Genomic DNA, 26,335 nt, shown 5'->3' with positions numbered 1-26,335 from the left:
CCTAACATGAACTGTGTTGGCATTGCACAACATTCTTGTAATGTGCAAGGATAATAAATCCAGTTGCAGAGATCAATAGAACAGATACGGACTGCAGGTTGTCTTACTTCATTAGCTTCAGCTTCATGGCATCTCAGAGAGCTCACAGACTGTGGCAGCTCATCTCGTTCCCAGCTGTATCAGTACCAAGGTAACCCAATTGGTCACTACTCAAACACTATTTGTTGTCTTTTACCAAAGATTGACCTACTGCTTTGTATGTGACTCATGAATCCATTTCCGTCTGTTCCTTTCTTAATGTAATTCGTACAGTCCCATTAATAGGAGCTTTCGCTCTGCAAATCACAAGTCAGAATCAATCACACCACATTCTGCTGAAACACCACAACTGTGAAATTGTTCATTTATTTCCTATCTGCAGCTCTCAAGGACCAGGTAAGCAATGGTAATTATTGTGTGACGGAATTAAACCAGTGATTTTATTCAGCCTAATTAAACTTGAAAAGAGAGAGAGACCAGGCTGGAATTTTGTCTGCAGTAGTATTTTGTGGAGAAGTCGAGAACTGTTTGAAGAGGCAACAGTCAGGAAATGAAATGGCATATTTGGTCATGAAAATCAACAGTTTTATCATTTAAAAAGAAAATTGAGAATAGATACATGTTAAGTAACTCACTGAAGATAGTTCAGTCATCTGTCATCCCTATCTTTGGTTTGCCAAGACAGAATAAGGTGCTGTTGAATTTCTGTAAGTTCAATCCTCCTACTGACTGCTGCGCCAAATACATTCAGGTCATACATCCAAAAGCTTCAGTCTGTAACTTCTGGGCATTGCACCACAGGAAGGATATATTGGCCTTGGAGGGGGAGCAGCGCAGATTCACCAGAATGATACCAGGGTTAAAAGGATTAAATTATGAGGACAGGTTGCATAGACCAGGCTTGTATTACCTTGAATACAGAAGATTAAGGGGTGCCCTAACTGAGGGAGGATAGAGAGATAGATAGAGAGAGATAGATAGAGAGAGATAGAGATAGAGATAGAGAGAGAGAGAGACTATTTCCTCTGGTGCGAGAGTCCAGAAGAAGGAGGCATAACCTTAAATTTGAGCTCAGCCATTCAGGGGTGATGTCAGGGAAAACTTCTTCACACAAAGTGTAGAGGAAATCTTGAACTCTTTCCCCACCATCGCCACCCCCCCAAAAAAAAACCTGTTGTGGTTAGATCAAGTGGAAATTTCAAAACTGAGAATAATAGATTTTTGTTCGGCAAGGTTGTTCAGGATTAGGGAACCAAGGCGGTGGGATGGAGTTAGAAACAGATCAGACATGATGTAACTGAATGGTGGAACAGGCTTGAGCAACTGAATGGCCTGTTCATGTTCCTTTGTAGCAGGCCTTACAACCAAATGTCTCTTCTGTTTCTTCTTTGAAAGATAAATTGGTTCTATAAAGTCAGGAATTGCTGCCTGGTGTATAAAGTGTGTGTGGGAGGTGGGGGGGTGGGGGGGATGTCAAAAATCAATAAGTGGGCATTAACAGTTAAAGATCAAGAGGGTGGAAAAGAAGGATGTTTCTGCACCGCCTGCAGAATGAGAGATTGTATGGAGAATTGAAGAGAATGATGTGAAGAATCAAAAAAAAAAATCAAGAATCTGTCACACGACAGAATGGTTTGAAGAAGAGAGAATGCCGGCAGAACCTGCTTTAGGCAAACTACCGATGATAAGCAGTTTGTATGCAGTGACTCAAACAGGAAAAACACAAGCAGCGCTGGAAAGGGTAAACTACAAGTATTTCCCATATGTATGTTAGCTGAGTTATATCAACGTTGATATTAGAACACCTTCCCCACTTAATCCAAATGTCAATGACTGTTATTAATGGTTCACGTTCTCAAAAAGATAAGACACAAATTACCATTGCATAAACACATGAAATAAATACTCGCACTTGTACTGTCAAAATGTCTCCAAGCATCTGGCACAATTAATTCTTTTTGGAGTGAAGTGACTGTAACGTAGAGGAAGGCAATGCTGGGGTGTGGCTTCAGCATTTAAAGCTGGACTGCCCTTAAAAGGAAGAGGAAATGGCACCAGGAAAGGAGCCAAAAGAAGAGCTTAGAACCTCACCGAGATTGATGTTCAACATTTATTAACTGAAATTAAGCAGAGGAGGAGTGGCATTGTGGGTGAGAGCAGCAAGAAATTAGCAAATACAGCAGCAAGAGCCACACGGAAGTAAATGACAGTTAATGAATGACAACGTCCTAATACCTGACCCCACCAAATCCTTTCACGTCTCCAGTGCAGAACAAAGTTCCATGACCTCACAAGGTTAGCAAAAGTAAGTATTATGGCTGCAAACTGTTAATAATGTATATTTAGGACATTTCAAAAAATACACCAATATTTTACCCTAAAAGTACATTCGCAAACTGAAGGGTTTGACCCCGAGCACTAAATGACTGTAGTGACAGTGTACATCGAAGACTTCAAAACACTTGCAGCATCGTGCAATGAAGCCTTGCTATTTCTGTGGGAATTTCACGAGAGGTGTGTAGAATTAGCAAATAGCAGTCAAATGAAACAGTCTGTGACCGGCAGTAACAAACATTCTTTACACATGCAGGAAAAGATTGTGCACAATTGCCAAGGACAAGCTACAGAAGGAGGGACAGCAGACATTCGCGCCTTATCGCCACATGAGGAGGACATGATGGAAACTCACTCAGTTAACACTGTAGAGGATGGAGACATCGGAAGGCCTGCACCACAGATGGCTTCTATTGACCAAGTGCCAGCAGAAATTAGCCCAGTCATTTACCCTATCATGGCACTCAACCAACCCATAAGGAAATGACAGCCACTGGCTAAGCATGCAGACAATGATCGATGGTCCCACCACGAAAAGAGGGTTGCTAGCAGGAAAAACTTACACGAAGTGATGTGGGCGTCGCTGGCAAGGCCAGCATTTATTGCTCATCCCTAATTGCCCTTGAGAAGGTGGTGGTGAGCTGCCTTCTTGATCCGCTGCAGTCCGTGTGGTGAAGGTACTACCACAGTGCTGCTAGTGGGGTGGACTTCCAGGATTCTGACCCAGCGACGATGAAGGAACGGCGATATAATTCCAAGTCAGGATGGTGTGTGACTTGGAGGGGAACTTGGAGGTGGTGGTGTTCCCATGCGCCTGCTGCCCTTGTCCTGCTAGGTGGAAGAGGTCGCGGGTTTGGAAGGTGCTGCCGAAGAAGCCTTGGCGAGTTGCTGCAGTGCATCTTGTAGAAGGTGCACACTGCAGCCACGGTATGCCGGTGGTGGAGGGAATGAATGTTTAAGGTGCTGAATGGGGTGCCAATCAAGTGGGCTGCTTTGTCCTGGATGGTGTCGAGCTTCTTCAGTGTTGTTGGAGCTGCACTTATCCAGGCAAGTGGAGAGTATTCCATCACACTCCTGACTTGTGCCTTGTAGATGGTGGAAAGGCTTTGGGGAGTCGGGAGGTGAGACACTCGCCGCAGAATACCCAGCCTCTGACCTGCTCTTGTTGCCACAGTATTTATGTGGCTGGTCCAGTTAAGTTTATGGTCAATGGTGACCCCCCAGGATGTTGATGGTGGGGGATTCGGCGATGGTAATGCCGTTGAATGTCAAGGGGCGGTGGTTAGACTCTCGCTTGTTGAAGATAATCATTGCCTGGCACTTGTGTGGCGCAAATGGTACCTGCCACTTATCAGCCCAAGCCTGAATGTCGTCCAGGTCTTGTTGCATGTGGGCATGGACTGCTTCATTGTCTGAGGAGTTGCGAATGGCACTGAACACTGTGCAGTCATCAGCGAACATCCCCATTTCTGACCTTATATTGGAGGGAAGGTCATTGATGAAGCAGCTGAAGATGGTTTGGCCTAGGACACTGCCCTGAGGAACTCCTGCAGCGATGTCCTGGGGCTGTGATGATTGACCTCCAACGACCACAACTATTATCTGAGGAGTTGCGAATGGCACTGAACACTGTGTCGGATAGATGCCAGGGCTTGACAGGGTAGATGGAGGGAGAATGTCTCCCCTGGCTGGGGAATCTAGAACCAGGGGTCACAGTCTCCGAATAAGGTGTCGGCCATTTAGGACTGAAATGAGGAGAAATGTCTTCACTCAGGAGGGTGGTGAATCTTTGGAATTCTCTACCCCAGAGGTCTGTGGAGGCTGAGTCATTGAGCATATTTAAGACAGAGATCGATAGATTTTTGAATATTAAGGGAATCAAGGGACATGGGGATAGTGCAGGAAAGTGAAGATGAGGTAGAAGATCAGCCATGATCTTATTGAATGGCAGAGCAGGCTCGAGGGGCCAAATGGCCGACTCCTGCTCCTATTTCTTATGTTCTTATAACCATCTTCTTTTGTGCTAGGGATGACTTCAGCCAGTGGAGGGTTCCCCCCCCCCCAATTCCCATTGGCCTAGAAATTCAGTTGTTAGCGCCAGCCGCTAGCGCCTTAGGAGGAGAAGAAGTGGGGTGCTAAGTGGCTAGCAGCCGGGCGCGGCGCGATCTGCACCTCTCGCGAACTTCAGCTAAGATTTAGTGCCAGCGCAAAACCGCAGCGGCCGCTCAGCTGCGCGCGCAGATCCTGACGTCATTTCATGGTGCAACGCCCTTGGTGCGCCCCGAACCAGAAATTCAGTGGCGCCGGCCTAATGTGCGCCTGGTGCCGCTCGCGACTGGTAGAGGGGAACAGTTCCCAGTCGCTGCGGGGCGCGGGGGGCGCTATTTAAAGGGGACTCCTCTTGCATTATAATTGGCAGCCATTTTGTGCCAATCCTTCTGTGTGAGAGACGGATATTTGGAGAGAGACAAAGGCAGAGAGCTTTCTGCTTTGACTCAGCGCTCGCACCGGTACTTCTGGCTTCAGGCCAGAGCTTTGCACTTGGATTTCACTTTCAGTGCCATAGCCTTGAGTCGCCACATATAATGGGGGCTGCAATGGGTGGAAACATTGGCTTTCTGCATTGCATTCAAAAGGGATCAGAGACGCGTGAGAGAGTGCCAGTCATGGCCAGACGGAGAAGGGCCAACAGGCGTCAGCACAGGAGACCTTACCCACCCAGGGTATACCGCCAGCAGTTCTCATATCTGAACATGTCTGAGGAACAGTGTGTTCAGAGGCTGTGATTCAGAAGGGAGGTGGTCACTGAGATCTGCCACCTGCTTCTCAGAGATCTGCAGCCACAGCTGAGGAGCAGGACGACTCTGTCGGTGGCAGTGAAGGTGACGGTGGCTCTCAATGTCTATGCCACTGGCTCCTTCCAATCCGCTACTGGGGACATTGCCAACATCTCCCAGTTCACGGTACATTGCTGCATCCGCCAGGTGAACAATGCCCTTTTCAGAAGGAGATGTCAGTACATCTCCTTCCCCATGACCCTGGACAAGCAGCAAGAGCGTGCAATGGGATTTGGAAGAATAGCGGGCTTCCCCATGGTCCAGGGCGTAGAACTGATGAACCAGCAATGGTCAGGCCTTGCTTCAGGGCTGCAGTGTGCAGGGCATGGCAGCCAAAAAAGTCGACCCTCCCCCTTTAAGAGCTGACCGGCGCCAGTGTGTCTGCCTTCATTCAGAAACTCGCCGCACCTGCGCTGCGCCTGCCCTCGGTGTTAGCGCCTCGGCACGTCAGCTTAGCGCCTTATGATAGTCATGCATCACCTGCTTTAGCGCAGCAGCAACCTCTTGGGGCGATGCAACTGAATATCGGCGAAGGTGGCGCTAAGTTGTGCCAGGCGCTAAATTTAGCGAACGCCCGGCTGTAGTGCCCCAAACGTGGCTATACTGAATTTCTAGGCCATTGACTTCAGTTTTACTAGGGCTCCTTGATGCCACACTGGGTCAAAAGCTGCCTTGATGTCAAGGGCAGTCAGTCACTCTCACCTCACCAATTCAGCTCCTTTGTCCATGTTTGGACCAAGGCTGTAATGAGGCCTGGAGCCGAGTGGTCCTGGCAGAACCCAAACTGGGCATCAGTGAGCAGGTTATTGGTGAGTAAGTGCCGCTTGATAGCACTGTCGACGACACCTTCCATCACTTTGCTGATGATTGAGAGTAGACAGATGGGGCGGTAATTGGCCAGGTTGGATTTGTCCTGCTTTTTGTGGGCAGGACATACGTGGGCAGTTTTCCACATTGTCGGATAGGTGCCAGTGTTGTAGCTGTACTGGAACAGCTTGGCTAGAGGCACGGCTAGTCCTGGAGCACAAGTCTTCAGCACGACAGCTGGGATGTTGTCGGGGCCCATAGCCTTTGCTGTATCCAGTGCGCTCAGCCGTTTCTTGATATCACGTGGGGTGAATCGAATTGGCTGAAGACTGGCTTCTGTGGTGGTGGGGACCTCAGGAGGAGGCCGATATGGATCATCCACTCGGCCCTTCTGTCTGAAGATGGTTGCAAATGCTTCAGCCTTGTCTTTTGCACTCATGTGTGGGCTCCACCTGTGATGAAATATTCCATTCATCACTGCCTGTGACTGTGGTTGGTTTCAGGTTTCAGTTCCCTTACCTCAGTTCCGTCTCCTCACCATTGTATTGTATATTGTAATGTATTGTGTGTAAGGCTCCGCCCATACCTGGCCCCTATGTAAGCAAGCTCAGTCTGGCCTCATATCCAGTACTGCAGACCTCCAGATGGAAGATACCTCTCTCCACTGTGTGTTACCGTCTAAGTTAATAAAAAGCCTTGTTTTGTTTCGCTAACATCGAGTCTCGGAATTATTGAGGCACATCAATTTTATTAACTTATTTTTCAACACAATGGATCAACTCCTAAAACCCGAACGTTTGGATTTGGACCAGCATGCTTCAGACGCATCGGCACGCTTCGGACACTGGTTTATGTGTATGGAATTCTTCCTGGACAATTCCGCAGCCGTCAAAGACGCTACGAGTATGAAACTCGGAATTCTGCGGAATTGGGTAAGCCACCGGGTTTACCTCCTCATCCAAGACGCCGACACGTACCTGGCCGCCTGCGACATCTTAAAGGCGCATTACCAGCAGCCTACGAATGAGGTGTATGCTAGGCATCTGCTCGCTACTCGCGCACAGCGACCCGGGGAATCGGTGGAGGAGTTCCTAGGCACCCTGAAAATGCTTGGCAAAGACTGCAAGTGCCAAGATGTAAAAGTCGCAGTGTGCACTGACGAGCTTGTTCGCGATGCCTTTATCACAGGCCTCAGCTCCACTTACATCCGGCAGAGACTGCTGGAAAAAACGGGATTGGACCTGAAACAGGCTGCGGACACCGCGCGATCCCTGGATGTGGCCCAGAGAAACTCGGACGCCTACTCTTCAGCCCGCGCCGTCCACGCCGCCATGTGTGCACCAAGGGCGCCGCCATCTTGGAAGACATCTTCCCCGCCTGGCAGCCCGACACCGTCGGGGCCCCGCTCTCCCCCCAGAAGCCCTACGACAGCTGCGACGCGTCGGGGACCCAACTGCTACTTCTGCGGGCAGCCAAAGCACACCAGAAACCTGTGCCCGGCGAAAGGCACCAGCTGCTTTAAGTGCGGTAAGAAGGGGCACTTCGGGAAGGTGTGCAGAGGGAACCCCGCCGGAAAACCCGCCACCGCCGCGTGTGCGCCGTGGGAGCGGCCATCTTGGACGCCATCTTGCCCGACCTCGTGGGGTCCGCTATCTCATGAGCAGACAGCGTGGACGCCATCCTGTCTCGATCAGGGCCCTACAGTGGCATCGGTCAGTGGACCAGACCAGGCCGCACCCACTATCCAAATCAATGGTGGACATCGAGGTAAACGGGTGCCGGGTTAAATGTTTAATTGACAGTGGAAGCACGGAGAGTTTTATCCACCCTGAACTGGCACAACAACTCTCCCTAAAGGTGGTCCCTACTCAGGGTACCATCTCTATGGCTGATAAAACCCAGACATCGACCATTCTGGGTTACTGCACGGTACAATTGTCCGTTAACGGAACTGTATACGATAATTTTAAAGTATTAATCATGAAGAATCTATGTGCGAGCGTGATCTTGGGCCTGGATTTCCAGTGCAACCACCAAAGCATCACGCTCAAGTACGGTGGGTCCCAGCCGCCCCTCACAGTGTGCGGTCTGGCTACCCTGAAGGTAAAGCCGCCTTCGCTATTCGCGAACCTTACCCCTAACTGCCGGCCAATAGCGACCAAAAGCAGGAGGTACAGCTGGGAGGACAGGCGGTTTATCGCGACCGAGGTAGACAGGCTCCTGAAAGAGCGCATTATTGAACGCAGCAACAGCCCGTGGCGCGCCCAAGTGGTAGTGGTAAGGGGTAGCGAGAAGAAACGGATGGTGATCGACTATAGTCAAACGATCAACAGGTACACCCAACTAGACGCCTACCCACTACCCCGCATATCAGAAATGGTGAACCAAATCGCCCAATCCCGGGTGTTCTCCACCATCGACCTCAAGTCAGCGTACCACCAGCTCCCTATCAGACCAGAGGACCGCCCGTACACCGCCTTCGAGGCGAACGGACGCCTCTACCAATTCCTCAGAGTCCCCTTTGGGGTGACGAATGGGGTCTCGGTCTTCCAGAGGGAGATGGACCGCATGGTCGATGACCACCACTTGCAGGCAACCTTCCCCTACCTCGACAACATCACCATCTGCGGTCACAACCAGCAGGATCACAACTCGAACCTCGAGAGGTTCCTGAAAACCGCACAAAAACTCAACCTCACCTACAACGAGGACAAGTGCGTTTTCAACACCACGCGTCTCTGCATACTAGGCAGCGTGGTGGAGAATGGGGAAAATGGGGAAATCGGGCCAGACCCCGACCGATTGCGCCCCCTACGGGAGCTGCCCCTGCCCAACACTCCCAAAGCCCTGAAAAGGTGCCTGGGGTTATTTTCTTATTATTCCCAATGGGTCCCCAACTACTCCGACAAAGCCCGCCCCATCTTGAAAGCATCCTCTTTTCCGCTCTCTGCTGAGGCCCACGCCGCCTTCAAAAGCATTAAGCAGGATATTGAGCGGGCCACGCTACAGGCAGTGGACGAGAACACTCCCTTTCAAGTGGAAAGTGATGCGTCTGACTTTGCCTTGGCGGCCACCCTCAACCAGGCGGGGCAGCCCGTAGCTTTCTTCTCGAGGACCCTCCAAGGGCCCGAGATCAGACACTCCTCCGTAGAAAAGGAGGCCCAAGCCATCGTGGAGGCAGTGCGCCACTGGCGCCACTACCTAGCCGGCAAACGCTTCACCCTACTTACCGACCAGCGGTCGGTAGCGTTTATGTTCAATAATAAACAGAGGGGGAAGATTAAAAATGATAAGATTCTTAGGTGGCGGATCGAGCTCTCCACCTTCGAGTATGACATCATTTACCGGCCAGGGGCCCTTAACGAATCCCCTGACGCCCTCTCACGAGGGATGTGTGCCAGCGCCACCGGGGATCGGCTACAGACCCTCCACAACGACCTCTGCCACCCAGGGGTCACGCGGCTGTTCCACTTCATAAAGTCCCGTAACTTACCCTACTCGATTGAGGAAGTTCGGTCTCTGACCAGGAACTGCCGCACTTGCGCTGAGTGCAAGCCTCGGTTCTACCGCCCAGATAGAGCCCACTTAATCAAAGCTACACGGCCCTTTGAGCGGCTCAGCTTAGATTTCAAGGGCCCCCTCCCGTCAGTCGACCGCAATGTTTACTTCCTGAACATTGTGGACGAATACTCCCGTTTCCCATTCGCCTTCCCCTGCCCAGACATGACCAGCGCCACGGTCATTAAATGCCTCAACAGCCTGTTCTGCCTGTTCGGTATGCCGAGCTACATCCATACGGATAGGGGGGCGTCCTTCATGAGTGAAGAGCTACGCCAGTACATGCTGTCCAGGGGGATCGCCACGAGCCGTACCACCAGCTACAACCCCCGGGGTAACGGTCAAGTGGAGCGAGAGAACGGGACAGTATGGAAAGCAGTCACTCTAGCTCTAAGGACCAAGGGCCTCCCTATCTCCCGCTGGCAGGAAGTCCTCTCAGATGTGCTCCATTCGATACGGTCGCTATTGTGTACTGCCACGCCTCATGAACGAATGTTTGTCTTTCCCCGGAAATCCACCTCAGGCGTATCCATGCCATCATGGCTCTCCACCCCAGGTCCGGTATTCGTGCGAAGGCATGTGAGGGGCCACAAGACGGACCCTCTCGTGGAGCCAGTGCAGCTACTCCACGCCAACCCCCAATACGCTTATGTCCGGCACGCCGACGGAAGGGAGGACACCGTGTCCATAAAAGACGTCGCCCCAGCCGGTAACGACAACAACCACGGCAATAGCAACAACAACGATCACAGCAACTCTTACCCACCCACTACTCTTTCATCACCCCCGGAAGAACATCGACCAACGGCACCCCCACCAACTACCCCTTCAACAACCCTGGCGGCACCCCCGGCAGAGACCCAGGAGGCCACCGGGGACACCCAGCCGACACCCGCGACACCACAACAGCCACGTCGGTCGCAGAGGACTATCAAACCCCCGAGCAGACTAAATCTATAGAAGGGGTGAATGTGATGAAATATTCCATTCATCACTGCCTGTGACTGTGGTTGGTTTCAGGTTTCAGTTCCCTTACCTCAGTTCCGTCTCCTCACCATTGTATTGTATATTGTAATGTATTGTGTGTAGGGCTCCGCCCATACCTGGCCCCTATGTAAGCAAGCTCAGTCTGGCCTCATATCCAGTACTGCAGACCTCCAGATGGAAGATACCTCTCTCCACTGCGTGTTACCTTCTAAGTTAATAAAAAGCCTTGTTTTGTTTCGCTAACATCGAGTCTCGGAATTATTGAGGCACATCACCACCATCATTGAGGATGGGGCTATTCATGAAGCCTCCTCCTTCCGTTAGTTGTTTAATGGTCCACCACCATTCACGACTGGATGTGGCAGGACTGCAGAGCTTTGATCTGATTTGTTGATTGTGGGATCGCTAAGCCCTGTCTATAGCATGCTGCTTCTGCTTTTTAGCATGCATGTAGTCCTATGTTGCAGCTTCCCCAGGTTGGCATCTCATTTTTAGGTACGCCTGGTGCTGCTCCTGACATGCTCTTCCACACTCCTTATTGAACCAGAGTTGGTCCCCTAGCTTGATGGTAATGGTAGAGTGAGGGATATGCCGGGCCATGAGGTTACAGATTGTGGTGGAATACAATTCAGCTGCTGCTGATGGCCCACAGCGCCTCATGGATGTCCAGGTTTGAGTTGCTAGATCTGGTCTGAATCTATCCCGTTTAGCACGGTGGTAGTGCCACACAACACGATGGAGGGTGTCCTCAGTGTGAAGACGGGACTTCGTCTCCACAATGACTGTGTGGTGGTCACTGCTACCAATACTGTCATGGACAGATGCATCTGCGACAGGTAGATTGGTGAGTACAAGGTCAAGTATGTTTTTCCCTTGTGATGGTTCTCTCACCACCTGTCGCAGGCCCAGACTGGCAGCTATATCCTTCAGGACTCGGCCAGCTCGGTCCGTAGTGGTGCTACCGAGCCACTCATGAAGATGGACATTGAAGTCCCCCATCCAGATTACATTCTGTGCCCTTGTGACTCTCAGTGCTTCTTCCAAGTGGTGTTCAACATGGAGGAGTACTGATTCATCAGCTGAGGGAGGGCGGTAGGTGGTAATCAGCAGGAGGTTTCCTTGCCTATGCTTGACCTGAGGCCATGAGACTTCATGGGGTCCGGATTTAATGTTGAGGACTCCCAGCTCCACTCCTTACCGACTGTACACCACTGGGCTGTCACCCCTGGTGGGTCTGTCCTGCCAGTGGGACAGGACATACCCAGGGATGGTGATGGAGGAGTTCGGGACATTGGCTGAAAGGTATGATTCTGTGAATATGACTATGTCAGGCTGTTGTTTGGCTAGTCTGTGGGACAACTCTCCCAATTTTGGCACAAGTCCCCAGATGTTGGTGAGGAGGACTTTTCAGGGTCAACTGGGCTGGGTGTGCCATTGTCATGTCTATAGCCCGTGCCGAGGTCGATGCCGGGTGGTGCCGAGATCGATGCGTCTGGTTTTATTCTTGTTGTTTTACATAGCGGTTTGCTACAACTGAGTGGCTTGCTAGGCCATTTCAGAGGGCAGTTAAGAGTCAACCACATTGCTGTGGGTCTGGAGTCACATATAAGCCAGACCAGGTAAGGACAGTAGATTTCCTTCCCTAAAGGATATTAGTGAATCAGATGGGTTTTTACGTCAATCCAATAGTTTCATGGTTACCATTACTGTTACTAGTTTTTTATTCCAGATTTAAGAGAAGTGCCGGGCTGAGCGATCGTGGTTGGCACCCCGAGAAAAAGAGGGAAAGTGGGCAGGCGCTGGCAGTCGGCCAAAAAATATGGCCGCCCGACACCTGCCCCTTTTAATAAGCGCCGCCGCCGCTGGAAAAACACCCCGGCCCTGTCGGACAAATCGTCCGGCGATAGGTCAGGGGGCGCAAGGGAAGTTTGCGGCCAGGGCTGAATTTCGCGGGAAGCCCCTGGGGGGCGCTAACGAGAGGCAAAAATCAACCCAATTCCCCTCCCCTGCACCAAGTGTGTGATGTGAACTCTATATGCACGGTCCTCTCCTCGGAATAAGCTCTCTCCCCTTTGACTTACTCCTGATCACATCTCATCCTCAACTGCCAGATATAATAGCAGAATGGGAATAATTTATACCCTCTCATCCTGGTCCTCAGATTCAGAAGAGGATCATCCATGGCAGCAGCAGAACCAGGCACAGCAGCACCAACAAGAGTGCCAACCTTCTCCTCAGCCGCCGGATGCTGCACAGGGCAGACACCGTCAAGGCTTGGCTGCCCCAGCCGCAGGAGATACCCTCAACACAGGATTTACAGGCAGAGGATGAGCTTCCTCAACATGAGTGAGCAGCAGTGCCAAAAGAAGGCTGAGACTTTTGCGAGAGGTAGTTGCAGAAATCTGCACAATGCTGGACCAAGACTTGCAGCCCAGAGGAACGGGTGGACACTCCTTACCAGTGGCTGTCAAAGTCACCACCGCCCTCAACTTCTTTGCGTCAGAGTCCTTCCAGGGATCAGCAGCAGACATTAGCGACATCTCCCAGTCGGCCACCCACAGATGCAGCACGCAGGTCACCGATGCCCTCTTTGCAAAGTCCGCCAATTACAGCCCTTTTCAAATCATGAAGCAAGTGTTAATGCGCGTGCGCTAGGCTTTGTCAATCTGGCTGGCTTTCCACGGGTGCAGGGCGTTATCGACTGCGCCCATGTGGCCATCAGGGCACCCCATAACAATCCAGCAGTATTTGTGAACCGCAAGGGCTTCCACTCCCTTAACGTGCAGCGGTTGTGTAACCACAGGAAGAGCATCATGCACTTACGCGCCAAGTTCCCTGGCAGCTACCATGACTCTTACATCCTGCGCCAGTCCACTGCGCCTCTGCTCTTCGCTCTGCCAAACGACCTTTCCAGATGGCTCCTTGGAGACAAGGGCTATCCCCTGAAGACATGGCTAATGACGCCGATGAGGAGGCCATCAAACGAGTCTGAGGAGCGCTACAATCAGAGCCACATCGCCACCAGAACTGTCATAGAGCAAACAATAGGGTTGCTCAAAATGCGCTTCAGATGCTTGGATAGATCTGGTGGAGCACTACAGCAAGCACCAGCCAGGGTCTCGTGAATCATTGTGGTCTGCTGTGCCCTGCACAACATCTCACTGCAGCGGGGATTAGCGCTGTCTGAGGAACAGGTCACAGAGCGCACAGCCTCTTCAGAGGAGGTGGCGGAGGAGCCGAATGAGGTTGAAGATGAGGAACATCTGGATGAGGTGGCTGACCCAGTGCGACCAGCACATAAACACATTGCTGCCCGTCAGGCAAGGGATGGCCTAATCCATGCCAGATTCAACTAACTTTAGGCATCGCTGACAAGTGTCTGCCACATGCACATGAGGACCCGTGTCTGTGCTGACATTCCTCATAACAAGGGCGTCCATGAACCTCTGGTTTCTCTCCTCGATAGATGCCCATCTATCCTCCATAGCTAACCATCTATTTAGAAGTCTTACATAGAAACATAGAAGATAGGAGCAGGAGTAGGCCATTCGGCCCCTCGAGCCTGCTCCGCCATTCAATGAGATCATGGCTGATCATCCAAATTCAGTACCCTGTCCCTGCTTTCTCTCCATATCCCTTGATCCCTTTAGCCTTAAGAAATATATCCAACTCCTTCTTGAATATATTTAATGAATTGGCCTCAACTGCCTTCTGTGGTAGAGAATTCCACAGGTTCACCGCTCTCTGGGTGAAGAAATTCCTCCTCATCTCTGTCCTAAATGGCTTACCCCTTATCCTTAGACTGTGCCCCCTGGCTCTGGACTCCCCGACCATCGGGAACATCCTTCCTGCATCTAGTCTGTCTAGTCCTGTTAGAATTTTATAAGTTTCGATGAGATCCCCTCTCATTCTTCTAAACTCCAGTGAGTACAAGCCCAATCGACCCAATCTCTCCTCATACGTCATTCCTGCCATCCCAGGTATCAGCCTGGTGAATCTTCACTGAACTCCTTCCATGGCAAGAACATCCTTCCTCAGATAAGGTGACCAAAACTGCACACAATACTCAAGATGTGGCCTCACCAAGGCCCTGTACAACTGCAGCAAGCTCTCCTGTGCCTGGCGATTTATGTCCTCTATGGAGGTTGCCATCCTTTCCATGGTGGGACCTACATTCGCCAGTGCCTGCACCATGGCACTGCTCATATTGGAGATGGACTCCTCCATTCCCTGCATACTCAGTGACCATGGTTGCTCACCCAGTCAGAGCCTCCTGCAATTATTCCTGAAGCTCCAGCACCACTCTCTTTCTGGATGCCCCCCCCCACCGCCCGCCCGCCCCCCGCCCCCCCCCCCCGCCCCCCCCGCCCCGCGCCTGTGTGCAGCTCAACAAAGCTGGGAGAGGCCTGCGGCCTCCAACGAGGACACTCCACTGCTGTCCCTGTCTGCACCATCTGCTCTTGCTCACTTGTGAGTTGTGATACACCAGGTGACAACACTACTCTATCTCACATTGGACTCACCGAGGTGTGTGTCTCTGCGCTGGTTCAGGGTGTGCTCATTTCTGCTGACGCTGCTGCCTCAGAGGCTGGAGGTTTCTCGGAGGAGTCCTCCTGCTCTTCCTCCCAGATAGTAGGGAGGGGGGCTCTTGATGGTCCTGTGGGAGTGTTAAGACATGATTTAGACATGTGGTATGTAGGTTGCACACACATCCCATTGTGCAAATAATTAGTACTCAATTTCTAGCAACATCAGATCCCATATGAGTCACTCCTGAATGCCAAATCAGATGTTTGGAAAATAATTCTGTCGCCAGGTTGTTCGGCTGAGCCCGTCCCCCCATTTCAAGCTCCTCAACACCTCCAACAATGTCCAGAGCTGACTCCACAACGTGGGTGAGCTGTGCCATGGATGGTGGTCCTCCTCCTGTTCTCTCCCTCTTCTTGTGGGATCGCTTTTCCTGCAATGAGGGACAGAAGTGCAGTTTTAGAGAGAGTGATAGAAGGAGTGTAAAGAATGGATAGGATAGATGTTTGGAGGGAGATGATGAATTGAGGTGCCAATACCAATTTCCCCTCCTGGGGAGTTGTTAGTTGTTGTCGTGGCATAACAGTGAGAGTGAGTGTGTGGGGTGCATAGTAAGATGGGGATGTGATTCTGTACATAGGAAAAGAGGGATGGGTGATGATGCAAGGGATGTTGGGGTGAGTTAGGATGTGTAGGAGTAGGGCTGGCAATGCAGAGTGATGGGGATATGAAGACAGGCACAGCAGAATGAAGGTAAGTGTGCTGTTATACACACTTTTGCTGAACGCAGGAGATCATCGAACCTCTTCCTACACTGGACCCAGGTGCGTGTACAGATAGACCTCGCACTCACCTCCTCAGTTATTTGCAGCCAGGCTGCCTTGCTGTGCTGAGGGGGCTTCCTCCTTCTATCCGAAGGGAACAGAACCTCCTTGCGCCCTCTTACTCCCTCCACAAGAACATGGAGGGAGTCATCGTCGAAACGGGGAGCCACCTTTGTTCTAGGAGCGGTCATCTTGGCAAACACCAGCACTCGACAGCATCAAAATGTAAATGAAAGCCAAAGGGGACATGGCCCCCTTAAATACAACTGCTTCAAATGCGTCATCACAGGTGAGCAGCAGACCTGCACCCACTGACTGGGCCAGGTAACGCGCACAGTGGGCTTAATAAGCCCAATCTACTGAAAATCATTAGCACAGTGCAGATGGAACCAGCAGCGGGTCTGGAACCCGCCACACACCTAACCCGATGCAAACCCGCCTCCGGATGGAAAATCCAGCCCCGTGTTTCAAATACCGCCACCTCCAAAACACTATTAAATATTTTTCTATAATAGATGTAATCATCAATTAGAATAAATTGTGTGTGTAAGATCATCATGTAGAGCTGAGAAAATTGAACATTTTTCCTTTCTGCCCGTGGGGATACCAAGCGTGAAGGAGACTGAGCTCCCAAAGCATTAACTGAGGATATATCCAAACCTTAAAAAAAAAATCAGAAGTATTTCCTGCTGCACTGCACTCTATTGATTGATGCATCACAACGAGACATTTCCTACCTGCTTCAGCCATGTAATAACCTGAGGAAAACCACAGGCCAATAAGGGAAAAATAAAAATTCAATAAAGAGTCAATGAAGCAATCAAAATTCTATCACATTATCTTGTTTTTGGATAGTTTAAAAATCTAGATACCGTTAGGACAATCTTGATCTGGGCCACAACTGAAAAGTGTTGCAATAATTGTTAGAATAAAATGGTGACAGACTCCAGCATTGTTGTCATATTGGTTACTCTCATTATGTCCTGTGGAGTTTTTGCCTTACAAGATAATACACCTCCTTCATATTCATGAAGTAGGGGGGCATAATGCAAAAGTGCATGAGCAGCACGAGCTTGAAATTGTAACTTTGAACCTGCCAGCACCCTATAATTTTGAAGGAAATTATAGGTTAGAGAACAATACCATCGGAAAGAGTGGCTTCTTCTGTTTCGGCTAAATTCAAACCCAGGTCCAAAAGACGAAAAAAAAAGTGCCAATCCACTGCTGTGCAAATTTCACAATTTTGTGTCTTTAAAATGAGGTTATTTTACAGCTCCCAGAAAAAAATGGTCATAATATTCCTAGTGGAGACCAAGCTGTAATGTAGTAGGGCCCATTGACATTATTATATATATATATATATCTGATGTAATTTTAAATCAAACAATGTGAATTAGAGGTGGAAAGAAAGAAAGACATTTTCTGGTATCAAGCCTAACATATGCTCATCATAAGTTTGACTTTATTTATTAGAATTTTTATCTCAAAGTATGATCCAATATACTTGAATTACATGCCCATGAGGACGAGAAAAATGGTGAGAAGGTACAGCTGGGTATTGTCAACGTAGATATAGTGGCTGATCCCATCCCTATTGACAATATAATTAAGGGCATGTGGACAAAGAGGAGGAAGGGACCAAGACTGGATCCTTTGTTAACTCTGAAGGTGACCATGCAGGGACAGGAGGAAAAACCATTATGGGAGATGTGCTGACTGTATTGACTGGTAAGCGTGGAACTGTGCCAAGGCTGTCCCATGAGGCTAGACGATAAAGGACAAGTAATGGAAGAGGACAATGTGGTGAACCATGTTGAGCAATGCAATGAGGTTAAGGAAGATGAGAAGTAATGTATGCAGTCACAAAGGATATCATATGTGACTTTGACCAATCTCAGTGAGCAGGGCAGACACTGGGTTGAAGGGATTCAGACAGGGAGTTGTGGGAAAGATGAACTGGGAGGCAAAAAACACATTCAAGGACCTTGGAGAAGAAAGGATGGTTGGAGATGAGGAAGGAACAAATACTAAAACTCGTTATCATTCCTGGTTAGTGCTTTTTTTGGCTAATGTTTTCTCCATTTCCCATTTTGTGTCCTACCCTTTCCAATTCCTGCTTTATAACCAACTAGTTGGAGGTATACAATGACCGGCTTTCCAATTTCTCCATTCCCCTCTTCTCTCTGTAGAGAAGTGCCAGGCCTTCACTTAGTGCCTCCCGATGACAGCACAGAAAACATGCAGTGCAAAGATTTGAGCGCGAGCAGACATCCCAACATTCTGTGGTCCACTGAAGCAAAGTCTTAGCATGGTGCGCTGTCCACAAGCTCCCAAAAATGTTTGGAATCCAAAGTCACCTACCAAAAGCACATTGGGGGTAGAGTTTCTGCTTGTTTATGCTAGTAATATCAGTACAATCCGGGCAGAATTGGCTGAACCAGCACAAGAGATCGTGAATTTGTAAATGTAACAGAGTTACGCCCAAGACCACTTGTGTCCGTGTTTTCCGCTGGTTTAAGATTCAATTCACCCGGATCAGGCCCCGCCCACAAAACTGGCCGCACCCCCAGGTCAAAATGGTGAGATTCCGCCGATTATGCTGGTTCAGGAAGGCTCTTCAAATTGTGTTCATTTTCTTAGTCGCACAGGCACTAGTAGACACGTAAAAGTTTTTCAGATCAAAAAATATTGAATTTATTAAGAAACTGACTAGTGTACACCACTGAAACTATTAAATGGTTCAGTATAGTTTTTTTCCCAAAGTCATTTTAAGCGATTTTAAATCAGCTTACTCACAGGGGGAGGACTGGGCGCTTATTAAAAATGCTTATTTTTGGTGATAAACCCATTTTCAGCTGTATTGATAAAACTGCACTAGGTTACCGCTCTTTAAGTGGAAAGAAAAAGAAACAATTACATCCTACTACGCTGCCCGATTGTGTTGGTTGGGCGAAGAATTCACGTTTGTGATTATGCAAATGAATCTTATTGGAAAATTTGAACTGTAACCTAACCAACGCAATTTCAAGCGCACTTTGCCAATTGCATCCAAAGCTGAAACTCTACCACACCAATGCTAACGGATAGAATAATGGATGGTCAAAAGCAAAAAGGCAGTCATTGAATTGACCAGTTTACATGATGTCATAAGTGGCTTGGAGGAGATCTGAACCCCAAGATTAAATTACAGCACTGTACTCACAACCATATATACTTAACTTGAGCAAAATACTGCGGGATGCTGGAAATCTGAAACAAAAACAGAAAATGCTGGAAATACTCAGCAGGTCAGGCAGCATCTGTGGGGAGAGAAACAGAGTTAACGTTTCAGGTTGATGACCTTTCGTCAGTACTTAACTTGAGTTTTACTTTATGAAGAAGCATTCCTTTTGTGGAGGTAGTTCTTGAATAATTACAGATAGTCCTACTGCAGAATTGTTGCATCAAACCATTTACAGGAGGGTACAATAAAACAGTATGATTTGCAGTTGCTCCAAATTTACAGAGGGACTGAAGGAGCATCGTCACTGTATTGATTTGTGCTGCTGCACTAAGGAGTTTACATGCATGCTAAAACTGTGAAATGTCCAGGAATAGCCCAATCCATATATAAAAATGTAAGAAGTCACACAACACCAGGTTATAGTCCAACAGCTTTATTTGAAATCACAAGCTTTCGGAGCGCTGCTCCTTCTTCAGGTGAAGCGCTCCGAAAGCTTGTGATTTCAAATAAAGCTGTTGGACTATAACCTGGTGTTGTGTGACTTCTTACATTTGTCCACCCCAGTCCAACTCCGGCATCTCCACACCATATATAAAAAATTAGCTAATCCACTATGTTGGACACTGCAGTAGGCCAGACATGGACTTTTGCAAAGTTTTGTTTTTAATTAAAGCTTAAATATTTCTCAGGCTGGATATGACTGATGATACCATTATATTGCCACATTGGATTTGAGTACAAGAGCAAGGATGTCTTACTACAGTTGTACAGGGCCTTGGTGAGACCACACCTGGAGTACTGTGTGCAGTTTTGGTCTCCTTACCTAAGAAAGGATATATTTGCCATAGAGGGAGTGCAGACTGATTCCTGGGATGGCAGGACTGTCATATGAGGAGAGATTGGGTCAACGAGACCTGTATTTATTAGAGAGTTTAGAAGAATGAGAGGGGATCTCATGGAAACGTATAAAATTCTGACAGGGCTAGGCAGACTGGATGCAGGGAGGATGTTTCCCCTGGCTGGGGGGGTCTAGAACGAGGGGTCACAGTCTCAGGATACGGGGTAGGACATTTAGGACTGAGACGAGGTGACATTTCTTCACTCGGAGGGTGGTGAACCTGTGGCATTCTCTACCACAGAAGGCCAAGTCACTGAATATATTTAAGAAGGAGATAGATAGATTTCTAGACGCAAAAGGCATCATGGGGCATGGGGAGAGAGCGGGAATATGGTATTGAGATAGAGGATCAGCCATGATCATATTGAATGGCGGAGCAGGCTCGAAGAGCCGAATGGCCGACTCCTGCTCCTATTTTTCTATGTTTCTATGTTTTTAACATTGCTGCTCATACGACTGTCCATACCCTTGTTTTCGAGCCTGGTCTGGTGGGAGACTTTACTCGAAGACAATGGGGTCGATTTTCATTGACCCGTGGAGTCGGGTTTGGAGGCATGCAGGGGGTTAAAGTCCCGAATTCGGGGGTCCCGACACCATCCCACCCCCAACCCACCTCCATGTAAGTTTCAAAGGAGGCGGGTACCCGCCGCGCACTGGGACCCGCCTACCCGAGGCGGGAAGGGATTAGTGCCAATTAACTGCCTGTTAACAGGTAGTAAACAGGCAGTTTTTAGCCCAAGCCCTATTTTAAAGCTTGAAGTGTGGGATTCCCGACGGCTCCAAACCACGCCAAGTTAGAGGAGTCGGGCCGTCGCGTCGAAGGACTTGGAGGGGTCGAGATGTCGGTGTTCAGGTGAGTGATGGGTGCATGAGTGCAAAGATAAGTGTGTTTAGTGTGTCTAAAGTGTGTAAAGAAGTTTAAATTACCTGTACTTACCTTTTAAGCCTTCCTTCCTCTAGGTTTCAGGAGTCCATCATCTAACCGGCACAGAAAGCAGAATGGCTGCGATCTGTCAAAAGTGACAGCCTGCAGCTTTCTACATAAGAACATAAGAAATAGGAGCAGGAGTAGGTCAATCGGCCCCTCGAGCCTGCTGATCTGATCCTAACTGCCAATCCACTATCACAGAACCATCTCCTGCATCCAACAGAATTAGACACATGAAATAGGAGCAGGATCAGGCTACACGGCCCCTGGGCCCGCTCCGCTACCCACAGGGCCATGACCGATCCGAACCTAGACTCATGTCCAAATTCCTGCCCGCTCCCCGTAACCCTTAATTCCCTTTACTTCTAGGAAACTGTCTATTTCTGTTTTAAATTTATGTAATGATGTAGCTTCTACAGTTTTTTGGGGCAGCATATTCCATGGACCTACCACCCTCTGAGTGAAGTAGTTCCTCCTCATCTCAGTTTTGAAAGAGCAGCCCCTTATTCTAAGACTATGCCCCCTAGTTCTAGTTTCACCCATCATCGGGAACATCTTCCCTGCATCCACCCGATCCAACCCCTTCACAATCTTATATGTTTCAATAAGATCGCGCCTCATTCTTCTGAACTCCAATGAGTAGAGTCCCAATCTACTCAACCTCTCCTCATATGTCCATCCCCTCATCCCCGGGATTAACCGAGTGAACCTTCTTTGTACTGACTCGATAGCAAGTATGTCCTTTCTTAAGTATGGACACCAAAACTGTACGCAGTATTCCAGGTGCGGTCTCACCAATACCTTGTACAACTGAAGCAATACCTCCCTATTTTTATATTCTATTCCCCTAGCAATGAAAGCCAACATTCCATTGGCCTTCTTAATCACTTGCTGCACCTGCATACTAACCTTTTGAGTTTCGTGCACCAAGACCCCCAGATCCCTTTGTACTTCAGTACTTTCCAGTTTCTTGCCATTAAGATAATAACTTGCTCTATGATTTTTCCTGCCAAAGTGCATAACCTCACACTTTCCAGTATTGTATTCCATCTGCCAAATCTCTGCCCACTTACTTAGCCTGTCTATGTCCCCTTGAAGGTTTTTTATGTCCTCCTCACTCACTACTTTCCCTCCCATCTTAGTATCATCTGCAAACTTTGATATGTTACACTCGGTCCCCTCCTCCAAATCATTAATATAGATTGTAAAGAGTTGGGGACCCAGCACTGACCCCTGCGGAACACCACTAGTTACTGATTGCCAGTCTGAGAATGAACCATTTATCCCAACTCTCTGCCTTCTGTTAGACAGCCAATCCTCTATCCATGCCAGAATATTACCCCCAATCCCGTGATTTTTTATCTTAAGCAATAATCTTGTGTGGCACCTTGTCAAATGCCTTTTGGAAGTCTAAATACACTACGTCCACTGGTTCCCCTTTATCCACCCTATATGTTACTTCCTCAAAGAACTCCAGCAAATTTGTCAAACATGACTTCCCCTTCATAAAACCATGCTGACTTTGTCCTATTAAATTATGATTATCCAAATGTCCTGTTACTGTCTCCTTAATAATGGACTCCAAAATTTTACCTACCACAGATGTTAGGCTAACCGGTCTATAGTTTCCAGCCTTCTGTCTACTGCCCTTTTTAAATAAGGGTGTTACATTAGCAGTTTTCCAGTCTGCCGGGACCATTGCCGAGTCCAGGGAGTTTTGGAAAATTATTACCAATGCATCCACAATCCCTACCGCCACTTCCCTCAAGGCCCTAGGATGTAAGCCATCAGGTCCAGGTGATTTATCCGCCTTGAGTCCCATTATTTTACCGAGTACCACTTCCTTAGTGATTTTGATCGTGTTTAGCTCCTCCCCCCCTTTAGCCCCCTGTTTGTCCAGTGTTGGGATATTCTTAGTGTCTTCTACTGTAAAGACTGATGTAAAATATTCATTCAGTGTTTTTGCCATCTCCATATTTCCCACCATTAATTTCCCGGTCTCATCCTCTAAGGGACCAACATTTACTTTAGCCACCCTTTTTCTTTTTATATAACTATAAAAACTCTTACTATCTGTTTTTATATTTTTTGCTCATTTACTTTCATAATCTATCTTCCCTTTCTTAAATCAATCTTTTTGTTATTTTTTACTGTCTTTTAAAGTTTTCCCAATCCTCTATCCTCCCACTAGATTTGGCTACCTTATATGCCCTTGTTTTTAGTCGAATACTATCCTTAATTTCTTTACTTAGCCACGGATGGCTGTCTTTTCTTTTACACCCTTTTCTTCTCAGTGGAATATATATTTTTTGGAAGTTGTAAAATAACTCCTTAAATGTACACCACTGATCATGTATCGTCTTACCCTTTAATCTATTTTCCCAATCCACTCTACTCAATTCCGCTCTCATACCTTCATAGTCTCCTTTATTCAAGCTTAGCACGCTTGTTTGAGATCCAACCTTCTCACCCTCTAATTGAATATGGAATTCAACCATGTTATGGTCACTCATTCCAAGGGGATCCTTTACTAGGACATTTTTAATTAATCCTGTCTCGTTACACAGGACCAGATCTAAGGTTGCCTGCCCCCTGGTCGGTTCAGTTACATACTGCTCAAGAAACCCATCCCTAATACACTCAATGAACTCATCCTCAAGGCAGCCCTGCCCAATTTGATTTGTCCAATTAATGAGTGTTAAAATCCCCCATAATTATAGATGTTCCCTTATTACAAGCCTCAACTATTTCCTGATTGATACTCCATCCAACCGAGTTGCCACAGTTCGGAGGCCTATAGACTACGCCCACTAGTGTTTTTTTCCCCTTATTATTCCTTACCTCCACCCAAACTGTTTCATTGTCCTGATCTTTTGACCCAATATCATTTCTCTGTATTACAGTGATTCCTTCCTTTATTAACATAGCCACCCCACCTCCCCTTCCTTCCTGCCTGCCTGTCCTTCCTGATCGTTAAATAACCTGATATGTTTAATTCCCAGGCATTGTCACCCTGCAGCCATGTTTCTGTAATGGCCACAAGATCATACCCATATGTAGTTATTTGTGCCATTAACTCATCTATTTTGTTACGAATGCTACGTGCATTCAGATAGAGAACTTTCAAAGATGTTTTGTGACACTTAGTTCCTGCTTTTGCCCTTTTTATTACTTTACCTTTTACTCCATACCTTCTGCCCCTTCCTGACATGCTCTGGTTTTTAATTTCCCCACTGCTACCTAAGTCTATGACCTTCTCTGTTGTCATTTGTATTATTTGCCCTCTAGGAACCTCCCCCCCACTAGTTAGTTTAAAGCCCTCTCTACAGCCCTAGTTATATAATCCACCAGGACTCTAGTCCCAGCACTGGCCAAGTGAAGCCCGTCCCAACAGAACAGCTCCCTCCTGCCCCAGTACTGGTGCCAGTGTCCCAGTGCCGGTGAGATTTCTAACTGAGTCTGTGTAGAAGGACTCAGGTTAGAAGTAAGACTGTCAGTGTTTGACAGCTTCAAACAGCTGTGAAACACTGATATTTCATCTGTCAAAACGTCTTTACAGATGAAATTTCAGTCTGTGACATCACCTGTTGCCAGGTGGCCCTTAATTGGCCTGCTGAGCCCGCTGGGCAGGCTCAACAAGGTCAATCAAGTTAAAATCGCGTGGATTGGCCGCACCTCAATGGAGGCGGGACTACAACCCCGAAAGTTGTAGTCCCACCTCCTTCCCGACTTCTGAATGAAAATCACCCCCAATGCATCTGTAAGAGCCGATAGTTGCAACCTGGAAAAGACACAGAAGCAAATTTCATGCATGGAGCCAGAATTCTCACAACTCAAAAATAGGTAATTTTCCAATTATACTGTAATCCATTTTATTATTCAATTCAGTCTAAACTACAAGAGAAAGGTTCTACCAAAACACCACTGAATTGCTTTGTTTCCAGGTTGCATTTGGGAGTTGATTAAAATATTCAGCACAAACATAAATTAAAAAGGGAAAATTTAATTGGAGATTTCTTTTTGGCTAGATTAGTATTTTGTACTTGCCTGGTGAGGCTGCACATTTGGTGTAGCGCAAAACACACTAGTGCTAAATGTGCAGTAAATGTTGCCAATCGAGGTGTAATATCTGGCGGAGGTGTCTCACAGTAATAGTGCTACACAATGGTTGCATCATGAGCACAGCACCAACAATGCAAATCACAACCCAGGAACGGTTGCATGTATGTCTAAACATCACGGCTGCACGCAAATATTCAAAAGAGTAAGTTATTCATAATCAAGTAAAAGTACAAGATGGAGTAATAAATAGTACAGGGTAAAAAAAGGAAATAAGCCTCACGTAAATGTATTTTGCAAAAGACATAGAGAAAAGAACAGCATTTTTTTTAATGAGTAGGTCATCTCAGCAAAATTGATGTATAACTAGAAAGGATGACTGAATGGGTCATTTAAATACCTCTAGGGTCAACAGTCAAACAATTACTTTTATTACAATAGCAGAATACTGCGGATGCTGGAAATCTGAAATAACAACAGAAAACGCTGGAAACACTCAGCAGGCCAGGCAGCATCTGTGGAGAGAGAAAGAGAGTCAACGATTCGGGTCAAGGACCCTTCGTCAGAACTTTTATTGGCTTTGTGAAGAACTAGAAATGACTATTTTGCTGCGGCATTCAAAGGATATGATACCAGGGGTACAAGAAAAGTTAGTTATTAATGAAGGGAAGAAACTAACAAAACTTAGTATCAACAGGAAAATTATAATGGATAAACTAATAAGATGGAACCCAGACAAATATCTAGGTCCATATTTTTCTTTTTTTTTTTAATTTGTTCATGGGATGTGGGCGTCGCTGGCAAGGCCAGCATTTATTGCCCATCCTAGTGATTTCTGCCCAATGGTATTAAAAGAAATAGGCAAGAAAACTGGATAAGCATTAGTTATAATCTTCCAAAGCTCGCTGGATTCAAAGTTAATGTCAGAAGATTAGGAGGTTACAAATGTTACATTATTATTTATAAAAGGAAAAAACCAAGCAACTATAGACTGGTGAGCTCAGCCTGAGTGGCGATTATTGGAATTTATCATCAGGCACAGAGTAAGTGAGCACTTGGGAAGTATGGGCTGTGACAAAAATGGAATTTGTTGTCCGTGGTTTCTCCTAGTCCAAAATAACACTTAACACACCACACCCAAAATGGAGGGGACACCATAGAGATGAAGATGTCTAGTTACTGCCAATGTAACTCTTTGAAACAAACTATCGGTTAGGATAGGCTGTTGGAAAAAGGCGGCTCCCATTTGATCATGAATAACTCAATTAAGTTAAAATATGCTTTGAACCAAGTCTAAATAGAACATGTCAAAAG

Source organism: Somniosus microcephalus, chromosome 14 (assembly GCF_052327205.1).
Source record: "Somniosus microcephalus isolate GS21.2 chromosome 14, FLI_Smic_1.0, whole genome shotgun sequence".
NCBI classification, from domain to species: domain Eukaryota; kingdom Metazoa; phylum Chordata; class Chondrichthyes; order Squaliformes; family Somniosidae; genus Somniosus; species Somniosus microcephalus.
Note: the sequence above shows the minus strand (reverse complement) of the source record.